The sequence below is a fragment of the Salarias fasciatus genome, chromosome 22 (genome assembly GCF_902148845.1).
Source record: "Salarias fasciatus chromosome 22, fSalaFa1.1, whole genome shotgun sequence".
NCBI lineage: Eukaryota > Metazoa > Chordata > Actinopteri > Blenniiformes > Blenniidae > Salarias > Salarias fasciatus.
In genome coordinates this window covers 13,485,576-13,497,917 of record NC_043765.1, presented here as the reverse complement: position 1 = coordinate 13,497,917, position 12,342 = coordinate 13,485,576, and positions in this window count along the sequence as shown.

Sequence of the window (12,342 nt, the reverse complement as noted above, 5' to 3'; positions counted from 1 at the left end):
TTCTTGAAACTTCTGTGACTTGAAATGATTAACAGTTCCTCATTTGATTTTTTTTTTTAACGTAATAAAGTCGACTTGTAGCAAATCAGACGTCTCTACTGGAGCTGATGAAACACATTATGATCAACACAAATAATTCACAACGCAGTATGCTGTTTCCCCTGAGGACACTTGAGATTTGTGTGAATCCTTTCACTTTGTTTGAAGCTTATGGGAGGAGTTTTTTTTTTTTTTAAGATAATCCATCTGATTAGCTTCAGCAGTGCCTGTGTTTTTGTCGTAACACCTGCTTTTTGTTAGAGACTATTGCTTCCCACAGGAGACATATATGGCTTTCCAGTGTTTATTCTAAGAACAATTAAACAGCCTGAGATCTACAATATGGTACTTAGCAGTGTTTACTTTTTTTCTGGTATTTTACAAGAGAGAACAAAATGCATAAAAAGCCTTTCTTGTAGAATAAGCTTGTTTTTTGGCTTTTTTTTTTCATAGGCTTTATGTTCATTGCTTGTGAAATGTGCACTCCAGCACTCCTGACCTTATTCAGATGTAAGTTGCTGTTTTTCATATAAAGAAACATTGACACAGCTTCAGATATGATTTGTTTTCATCGTGATTGAGTTTTATAGCATGCTGTTTTATTTCAGCCGTGCATTATATTATTGTTGTCATGCCAATTTTACCTTCGGTATTCCAGGATTTGGCTGCAATTGTGCTTTGGTAAATACCACACTTAACAGACTTAAGAATGTACTTTTTTCTTGCATCTTATTTACCAAGGCTATGGTATACTACTTATTTCTCAATCAAGTAATTAACACAACAATTTAAAGTTCCAATATAGCTAATAGACTTAACTAAATACCGATTAATGTTGGTTTTCCCTTATTATTGCTGCTATTAGTAAGACTCAAATCATTAAATGTAACCAAATGGAAACGGCAATAAAGCAGTGACTTAAGTATAACCTTTGGTGCTCGGTAATGAAAACATAATGATTTATTTCTTGAAAGATTTATCCATTGTGTTCATACAAGGCTACCGTCCTTAAACCTACTTGACATGTTCTGCAAGTCATCAATATGTGCGTGAGTAATACACCGTGTGTGTCTATCTCAAGATCATCAACTGTTTCTGGCTTCATCTCCTGTTAGTGGGAGATTGAAACAGTTACATTGTACTGTAGTGTCAGTCTGGTATCACGGCAGCAAGCGCGGTGCTTGTGAACCCCTCCAGTTACATATTTACTGACCATGAGAGAAAATTTACAGTGTTCCAACAGGACCAAACAAAGTGCGAGTGGAATGGAAGAAGAGGCAGTGAAATAAATTGTAAATTGAAGTTCACTCTGATACTGTTTTACCCGGTAAAATACCCGACTGGTAATGTATTAGTTACCAAGAATGTGGGTCCTGTCCTGTTTATAGAAAATGATCTGGTAAAGAAAACAAAAATGTTGGGCATTGACCGCTCATATCATTAAAAAAGAGGAGGATCATTTTAGTGTCATCCATTGATTCTTTATGTGTCCTGAATGTGACTGTTTAATTAACTGAAACATTCATTCAACATGCTGATGGGTACTGCCAGTGGGGTCAAGAGTTGGAGCTCTGCCAAACAGAGCCAGAAACACCCGTTTCAGTTCTTCCACTTCCATTCTGGAATTAGACAGCTTTTAAAATGTGGTTATGAGTTCACCCAATCATTGAAAATATGTGTATTTGTTTTTCATCTTGAAATGACAGGTTGGCATAGAAAATTCACATGAAGTAACAGCTGTGACTGTTATGTTGCGGAAACAATCAGTGATATAGATTTTTAGGAGTGTGCACCCATTTGCTCATTTATATTTACTTCCTGGACAGTGTGTCCCCTTTGCTGTATTTGTCTACAGTGTGGAATGTGCCTTCATCTACTCCTGATGGGATTTAACTTACAATTTAAAAGATCCCAACCTAAACTGTACCTCTGGTTTTATGCCATGCACATGATGATTTGTTCCTCAAGATATTTGACTACAATCCAAACTGACATACATTAGCAAGACAAAATGTTGAATGTTTGAATTCACAAAAATGGTTCAAGGGAAAGGCATCGTTTTTGATTTTCTGTTTCACTGACAACAATGAAAATGCAACAACAACTTTGGAAAGTTGTGTCTGATGCACAGAAACAGCGGACACACTGAAATGGATGTAGTTAGAACACCAGGCCACAAGTTGATGCTGTTCAAGTGTAAATCTACCTGGAGAATGTAGCCTGGGAGTCATTCCTTTTTCGAGGCTGCCGTCGTGATTGTCGTCTCGTCTCATACGTACAGAAGTATTTGCTACGGCTGTTGTACGCATGCACAGTAGCAGCGTTTCAGGAAAGTTGAGTTCTCCCGCGTTTACACAGAGTTGGAGCCTTTTCATAAAGTTGCATATTAAGTGATTCCAAACACTGTTGTGGCGTAAACAGACACCCAAAAAACAACCTAAGTTTTTTTTTTTTTTTTCTGTTTTCACTTGAACATGTCTCATACCTCTCTCATCTTTAAACAGATTTCAATCTCAGTTCACTCTGAGCCATTTCATCTTCAGCAACATAACACATTATAAAGCTGCCATTGTTAATCAGGAACAAAAAGAAGTTCAGTATATTTGTGGAATATTTATCAAGAACTACAGCTGCAAGAAAAAAAAAACATCAAATGTAACTGCCTGATTCACCATCGAGTATCTTGAACCGTGGCTGGACATGCAGGAATATGAGCTAGTGGCATCAGTTTCCTCTAGATCCTCTTGTAGAGGCAAAATATTCACGGATTGAAGGCATTAATTCCTCTATGGGCTTCATGCCAGGTGCACGAGGGAGTATTTGCTAACCTCCTGCGGTGCGCAGTGCTTGGAGTCTATCTTTCCTTTTGTCAGCCGTAACTCTTGTTCATTGACTATTAATGAGCCTTCTCCTCTAATACTTCTAAAGTTTTGTTTTCCCTATCTCATACAATCTGCTACTTTGATAGCAAAGTCACTTCTAAATTCTTAGTACTCCAGATAGATGGATGATAAATGAATAGATGGATAGAATAAATTTCCCACCTGCCCCTGTGGTTGTTCTCCTCCATGCCGAAGCTTTAAAGCTTGATCCTCCTGTGCAGTATATTGCGCTCTTCTGAAAAGAGATGGTTGATGTTGTTCTGGTGATTTTATTCTCCAAGTGTGTGGGGAGTAATCGCTTCATTTGTTCTTAGTGAGTAATGCCTGCCTTCACTTTCTACAACTTTTCAAGCTCTTCTCTCAAGTCTTGCTCTCTAGTCCATGCTCATTTGTGGGATGCTGGACAGTGGCTCAAATGAATCACTTGTCTTTTAGTTCCTTACTTCTCTCAAACATAAAGGTTGGTAGTGCGGATCCTGGAGGGACGCAGCCCTGCGTTGCTCCCATGTATCTACGCTCCGACACACCTGATTGTGACAGTAGCAAAGCAGGGACACGTTAAAGGATTGTGACCCTCTCCAAAGCACTGGGGTTCACTGGACTGAACCCATTTCTTTCTTTGCTCAGAACTTCCGTGTTCAATGTCATTAGCCTTAATCTCTTGCCGGCAACACGTGCCGGATAATCTGATGACTGGAAAGGCACAGGTGTTAATTGACTGGACCTTGAGCTTTCCATTTTCTTGTCTGGCATGTTGCAAAGTTATTACCAGAAAAAAAAAAAAACCCTCTTTTAATGTAAAAGCAGTCAAAATGACATGATGGGCACGATGATAAACATTAGGTGGTTGTAAAGTTTCACACATCGGTATAAATGCATATAGAGTGGGAGAGTGGGGAAGTTCTGTGGACTCATGTTCTCGTTGCGTGCCCGTTGCTCTTGGATTCAGGTCTGTACCACTGCTTGAGGGCATGCAGTCTGCTTGATCATTTCAGTGGGAAACAGACTTTTCCTCATCTACCCCCCTACCTGCACTTGGCCCTGTGTCACCACCCAGAAACTAGTACGTGTGCAATTATGCAGTCCTTCCAGCTTTTCTCTCCGCAAACCGAGAGACTAATCAATGAGGACAACGGGATCACAGGAGCTGAGGGGTTGGGGGGTGTCGGTTGGCTCAGATATGGAGCAACTTTAACTTGGCATATACCAAATAAATGCCAGAGGGGGTATTGAGATGGAGAAACCTCACTATAAATCAATCCCAGCTCAGCGTGCATGCTGCAATCAGAAACGGGTGTGCGAGGTAGGGGTACAAGGTGGTGAAAGAGAAATCGATCAGCTTAGATGATCTGAGAGGAAGGGATCTCTCTCTCTCTCTCTCTCTCTCTCTCTCTCTCTCTCTCTCTCTCTCTCTCTCTCTCTCTCTCTCTCTCTCTCTCTCTCTCTCTCCCTCAGTTTTTATTGCTCTCGCTTGTTACACATGGACATAAATGGAACAAAACCTGAATGCTCTCACTCACAGAACAGCAGGCAAATAGAGCTGTATCAAACTCCCATTTTCTCGACTGTGTTTTCGTCCTCTCTATGGGTGATGTGCCTGTCGAGATGCGGTTCAAAGTCCGCAGGGCACGGATTGAATGGCGTTATGTCTCACACAGTCAACAGTGTCCAGATAGGAAGGATGGAGATAGGAGCGGTGTCTATGCAGGCCTGCTCAGCCAGTCAACCAAGCCCGGCTTATCGTGTTACACAATGTCGCACAAGCGTGAGGCTGTCTGGCCTCTTTTCTGAAAACATACATATAAAAACACACGAGGGAATCCCTCAGATGAGATGGATTTTACCAAAAAACATGAATTTACAGAGAACCCTGTAAAGGGAGAACACAGAAATTTCACACAGAAATTCTGTAATCAATCAGGGGTCTTCTTATTATTACAGTGTTTCAAAGTAAATTGCAATGAACTTGTTTCACTTGTTTTTTTTTAATGGTTCAAACCTGAGTTCACATTCCTTTCACATTTTTCACATTTTATTATATTTGCATACTGTAATTGCTTTGCTGTATACTACCTTACTGTCAAAGTGAGACTCTCGTGTATGACTTAATTTAGATTCATAGCTCGATGATCATTCCTTTCTCTATTAACAACATAAAGTTTCCAATGCAAACATGCTTTGTACTATTCCCTTTTTCACGACAGCAATACAAAAAACACAAATCATTCTCAGAGATGATCTTTTTTTTTCTTAATTCCTTCCTTTTTTTTTTTTTTTTTTTTGTAGCTCAGTTTTAGTCTCCACCACATTCTGAATGATATACCACATTCACCATCTGCAGAATGATCCGCTATGTTCATCAGGCAGCCGCTGACTTTGTCTGCCTGCCTTTTTGCTGCTGGGCAGGTAGTTGCACACTGAGTCACTATAAACAGCTGCCTGCTGCAGTTGATGAGAGCGGTGGGACTGAATCAAAACAGCAAAATTGCCAGTTGTAAAATCAAAACAGCAAGCAGAAACGGAGCCGGGCGCGCCAAAGACATGATGGAACTGCAGTCGCTTGATTATGTTTTTGCTCGTTTGTTTGAGCAAGGAAAAAAACAAAGTTGGTACGGAGGTTTAATTACAGGTACCTTTGCTGATCAAGGTCTTAAACTTTGACAGTCTCGAGCACACTGTTGAACTTCAGATTGAATTGCATTCACTGCACTCACTTTGTAAATATTATGTTTGTATTCAACTGACATTTTGTTGAATGAGACGAACAATCCCAACAGTGCTCTGATCTTAATTGAAACCCGGTGCTCTTGCTTTTTTCTTCAAATACAAACTTGCCGCTGCTTTGCATGAAGCCCTTCCTCCTGTTGACAGTTTGATCTTTGTTGGCGTTTATTGATGCGGCCCAAATCCCGTCCTTAAGCCTCCGCTCTGAGATAGTGTCAGCCGGAATGGAGGGGTTGAGGGCAGAGTGGTGGTCTGCGGAGATAAGCCAACGCTGCACACGAGTGCTTCGTTTATGATGAAGTGGTCCAGACAATTACATTAAAGCCACAACGAGAGCCCTCGCCTCTCTCCCCCCTCCCTCTCTCTCTCTCTCCCTTCTCTGTTTGTCAACCTGCTCACTCTCGCTGCGTCACTCACAGCGAAATGCAGGGAGGCACCTCTCAAACCTTATCGCTCCGGCAGTCAAGGACGGAGACTTCTGAGCACTACACACCCCTCCTTTTCCTCTTTTATTTTTTTATACGACCTGCATTGTCCGCCCGGAAGGGGGAGGAAGATTTATGACGTGACACCAGTCGGCACCAGCACCTGCACACAACATCGCTCTGTCGAGAGTGTCTGTTCACTCTTTAATGGAGGCTTTGATTTAGGAGGGGTAATTGACTGGAAATGGACTGGCGCAGGTGAGATGCTTTATGGCCCAAATGTCGTCTAACTGCGTCGGATTCGTCGTTGATGGTGGAGAGGTGGCGTAAAGTGACGGTAATGTTCAGAGAGATGCACCACAAAATAAGGCTTAACTAGAAATTAAATGGCATACTGAGTCTTATAACATCTTCTTTCTTTCTACAAACATGATAGATTGCAGTGAAACAAGTGAAATTATTTCAACCCACTGGCACATTTCATCATTTTCACCAGAAAGAGAGACGGGGAAGAAAAAAAAAACAGATTTCAGGCTTGAATACTACATTTAATTACTCGTTAAGATTGAGATATGCAATATAATCAGTCATGAATGTAATACCCCCGCAGGAGCGTCTGACAGGTTTTTTCTTCTCACATTCTTTTTTTTTTTCCTAGCAAGATTAACCTCTGACTGCAATTCCTGCAAAACATTTTCATTTTATACCAAATGCCTGTTTGACTGGCTGAATGTAAAACTTAGGGCAGTGGTAGCCAACAAACTTCACCTCGTGTTGACAAACAAGTAATGCAGCAGTAGCATTAGATTGTCCGCTAGATGTCAACCGGATCACTTTTTCCCCCCCCCCTTCATGCTTTCACATCTGGGTAGAAAACTCTCCTCAGCTCATTAAACAATAACAAATGGGGATATAATTAGTAATGGAGCCCACATCTTCATTATGAGTTGCAGCAGTGGAGAAGACTGCCACAAACACAAACTCAAAGTGGGCCAGATGGACGGCGTGGCTTAATGTTGTGGTGTCAAGGCAGCCGTATGTTCTTTCCCCGTGCGGTTTCTGTTGGTTTAGTTGTTTAGCGTCGGAAGGGCTCGGGAGATTACGGGGGCAGGCTGAGAGGAGACCGAACGAGAGGCAGAGGAGTGCTGCTGCCCACAGGGAAACAGGCTTTGACATATGTGGAAGCACATCGCTCCTTTGGGGGGGGGGGGGGGGGGGCGCGGCAGAGGGAGACGAGCGGAGCGGAGGAGGCTCTTCAGAGCTGTGGGGAGAAGGGTGTGATCATTCTGTCGTAGGCTATTATTGTCATAATGCATACAACCACACACACACGCACACACGCACGCAGGCAGGCACTGAAGTACACACAACAGCAAACGTGTGCACAGCAGTTGAAATGCCAATGTGTGATATACAGTGGCAGCCCTTGCGCACACACACCTTGACATGCACCTGCACAGCAGTGACGGCAGGCCCCCTTCTCCCCTTCCCTGAGGTTTGGGCCTCCGGGGGTTTCCATTTTCTGCACCAGCACCTGTCACCTGTATCATGCACATGCAATGAAACGAGAGCCTCAACCTCTGCTCTCCTCCATACTGTCCTCCTCCTCCTCCTCCTCCCAACACACCTCCACCATCCCTCCCTCCCTCCATCCCACTGCCAGGCTCTGATTATTCAGTGCACCTTCACCCGATGCCACAGTTTTCCAGTGAAGCTCGCAGTAATGTGGCATTGACCGAGAATCTGACGAAAAGAAACATTTCCTTTCAGAGTCTTCGCCAACTAAAAACAAATGTCAAAACAGAGTGCACATCATCTGAAGATGTGCAACACTGGAAAAGCCTGTTTAGTTAAATACTGTTCAGTGATATCATTGATAAATGTGCTGTGTTCACACAACTGGAAACTGAGACATTTTCCAGTTGGAAAGGTTCCATTTCTCAGTCACATGACAATATGTCTGCCTCCTGAAAAAAAATAAATAAATAAATAAATAAAACAAGTTCATCATCACGTACCTGTCCCACGAGGCAGATGAAACGAAACTTAATGAAGGAGGGAGTATTTCCCAATCATCCCCAGTTACTCATCAAATCTCATTGATGCCGTTACTCATCAGATCTGACTGTTTGTCCACTCGGGGGCAGTAGGATGAGGTGCAAACACAATGCACATTTTTACGTCTGAGATATCATTGCTTCACTCAAAATGAGTTATTTCATTTTTCTTTCAGTCTTTAGGTTTTTGTTTGAGAGACGTTTGTCTTAATTGTCGTTATCATCGTTCCTGTTACGACTACTTGGAGGGAGCCCTTATTTTAATTTACAATCGCGACATACTTTGGCCCCGCTTCGAAATGGATGGCGAAATAAATAGACTATATCATTATATCATTATCATTATACCATGTTTAGCGGGTTTATTAGCTTGCTTGACTGTATTCTTTAACATTATAAGACTGACTGTGAGAAATGCATTACATCCATTCTTCACACTGCTCAATAAAGCTGAAATGAATCCGTGCCAGTAGATCCTCTTTGCAGAGAGAGGCTGATATCGACCAGACCTGGTGTCGCAGCAATAACTTCCGCCATTAAAATGTTAAAGTAACACGATCATATGTATGAGTAATGACATTTGCAACTGCTTTTTAACAGTTTGCACCTTTTAAAAAGCCATTGTGAAGAAGAGGAGAACAGATTTTAAGTGTGTCTCTCATTGGCAAAAAAAATTCACTGCTGAAAGCTGTTTGTGTTTGGGGAAGTTGATAAAATGTGTGCTTATATTGTTGCACTGTTACTGTGCACAAATGTAATAGAGTTAAAGGGCAACTCCGGTTTTTTGACACCTGGAGCTTATTTCTAGGTGTGTGCATGCTCATATACTCACTCAGACAAACATCGTGCAGCTCGGAGTCCTCCAGAAGTTATTTAGATCCAACCGATTAAACCGCACTTACCGAGGGCCACGGCAAGGGAGCTTCAGCGTGGGACATAATCTCTGCAAAATCGCTCATTTCGGCTCTATTTCTTCATCCATCGCCAGTGTTATCATAAAGTCAGCTCGTCTACCGTCTTCAGGTGGGTCAGCTGACCCAGACCTGACCTGGTAAACAAACTTTTGATGACATCATAGCCGCGCGACACAAAGGTACAGCTGATTTCATCCATGTTGTTTCACACTCGGCTGCAAACATGGTCCGACAGTGCGTATTCCCACTTTGTCCAAATAAAATGACAAGTTTTTCAAAGTTTAGCTTCCACAGGCTTCCTTTGGACTCTCCGGGATTACTAAACGTGTGGCTCGTTGCACTGAAAATGGATCCGAACACTGAAATAGAGGATTTGAACCGGGCCAGTCATCGAGTCTGCAGTGCTCACTTCGCTCCTGAGGACTGTATTCACACGAAGCCAAAGAAGAAGGGCCAGGAACCACAGCGTCAGGACTTGAAGAGAAGTGCCATCCCGATTGTTTCAGAGGGGGCAACAGATGCAGTGGAGGTAAATCTTTTTTTTTTTTGTTATTAGGATAAAACCAATGCACGTCGTTAATTGTATAAAAACTAAAAATACAATAAAAATGAATTGCTATACGTTGCTATTTGTAAGCGGGAGCAGCAGACTACACATTACTGTAAATAATATGTAACACAATGTTATTTACTGGAGTACAAGCTGGTTGTTAGAAAACTAAAATTGTATATTTCTCAGCTGACCTACCTGAAGATGGTAGATGAGCTGACTTTATGACAACACTGGCGATGGATGAAAAAATATAGTCGAAATGAGCGATTTTGCAGAGATTATGTCCCACGCTAAAGCTCCATTGCCGTGGCCCTCTTTAAGTGCGGCTACATCGGTTGGATCTAAATAACTTCTGGAGGACTCCGAGCTGCACAGTGTTTGTCTGAGTAAGTATATGAGCATGCACACACCTATAAATAAGCTCCAGGTGTCAAAAAACCGGAGTTGCCCTTTAAGACGCCAGCGATTTCAGAAAATTGTGACTTGAATAAACATGGTCTCTCTTATTTACTGATTGCTGAGCCTCAAAAACCAAGTTGTCTTCTGTGTGGTTGTAGATCAGTCATTAAGTTCAGGTTAAGGTTCCCTTTACACAATGTTTTCGAGCGAAAACGGAAATAACACGTTTCTGAAAAGCTGCTGTGAGTAGGTCAACAATAACAGAAGTGGCGGCCTCCAGAGTAGCATAACTCCCAGTTAATATTTCAATGGCGTGCTACTTTTTTGCTGTATTTGTGTCAATGGACATCATTTTCAAAACATCACTGTGTCAGCGCGAAATTTAAACACTTTGTGAAAACATGTAGGCAGGAGTTCACAGGTGACCTGATGTTTATTCAGGGGCCGTAAACACTCCTCAAGTAGTTTGGAGTCGGGTTCACAATAACATCTGCTTCATGGGACGTGACAGTGAGAGACAGCAGCTCTGCAGCTGCTGCCTTCAAAAATGGAAAACTTTTCAGTGCTCGTAAATACATAAATGTTTGTGTTTGTGATCACTCACTGAAGCGTCACTGTTGAAAATAGTGTAACAGCAATGTTTTGTTCTTATTGCTGGTGTTGTGTGTTTAACAAAAAGCCTGAGTCTAAGTTGAATTTTTCTTTCCTGTTTTCATAGTAGTGGTTACTATAATTATTTACCATGTGGTTTTGTTTTGATTCCTCAGAGGGAGATGACTGCATGTTGGAATTCTGCGCCTCAGTGACAGTTCGCAGCAGTTCTCCTTTAAAGAAACTGTAGCGAAGCAAAGAAAAGGATGACTGCAGTTAGAGGCCCTGCCGACCATTTTTAAAGGTCACTGGAAGAGGAGGGAAATCTTTAACCATGCTGTGACAGCACTGGACATCCACTTTTTTTTTTTTCTTTTTTCAATTTTGCCAGTTTCTCTATGCTCGCGTAGCCGAGTTCTCTCGCCCTCACACTTTCGCTCTCTCTATGCGGTCTTCCATTCATCAGCTTTCTGTCCAGAGGAACATCCCAAGCTGTGATCTCTAAATTTCCATCCCCGAATCGAGTATCGATCACACCCCTCTACAGGCCCATGTCTGCCTTCCGCACTGCGTTTGCTGTACAGCCGTCTCTGCGGCTGTTTATCTGCTCTCATGCGTCTTCCCACATCATCCTCATCCTGCTGCCAGCGCCGCTCCTTCATCATCTCTTCCTTCCTCTCTCTGTTTCCCTTCCCACCCAGCTCCTCCTCCTTCTTTTCTGACATCTGTTTTATTCTTTTTTGTCCCATCTCCACATCAATACAATAAACCCAAATGGCATGAACGTCGTAAAAATATTTCCTAATACTTCGCCAAAATGCCAAAAGCTCTATGAATGATGCTTTCTTTTTTTTCCTTTTTTTTTTGCTGATATGAGGGAGGAAACCATAACCACATTAGGAAATAAATCTTGCCTTTTGCTATCTTTATCCGTCTGCAGTTGGTTTTATATGGCCGCCAATAGCAGTGGTCCAAACAGTGATGGAGTGTCGAGCTGATGCTCCATCATCAGTATTATTATTCATGATTTAGACGCATAAAACGAGTCCTTCGCCGAGTAAACAGGACATGCACATGGTAAAGAGATGCCTTGGCCCCGTCTCGATAAATTGCCTTCGTAAAAGGACGCTTTGATATTCCAAGCTTTATTAGCGTGCCCTTTCCCGTGGCATTGTGAGAGAAAGTAAACTACCACGTGTGTGATGCGAAATGATACAGTGTAAGACAGATAGGACAGGGTTTATGCTGAAAGAGGACTTTAAATCAGCCTGAAAACAGTAAAAGAGCTCTTGTTTGTCAGCAACTCTACCAATAGGCTGGTGCTAAATGACCACTCAAGATGCAAATCACATACACAGTGTTAAAAATGTGTTATTCATCAGTCATGGGCCTTTTTTTTCCTTTTTTTAATGTATATTTGCTACTGTGTGAACACACAATTTGCGCTTCATTTTGTAGCCAATAAGTTTATTTTAACGGTATGTTCTTTCTTTATATTTATATTTATTTGCTTGTTTTACAGTCATTGTAGTTCAGTCTTGAGTTCATGAAATGTTGGATGTCTGTGAATGGGTTCATTCACTAGACAGAACAATTCAGTTTGTGAGAGGGATTAAAGATCTTTCACCGTTCACGTGATTTCGGAAGAAACAAAGGGTTTCTTTTGTGATTATCGTCCAATATTACTGTTGATTTCATGCCATCAGGTATCTGAAAATATCAACATGATTTCAGTTTTCAGGAAAGGCAAACTAGCTT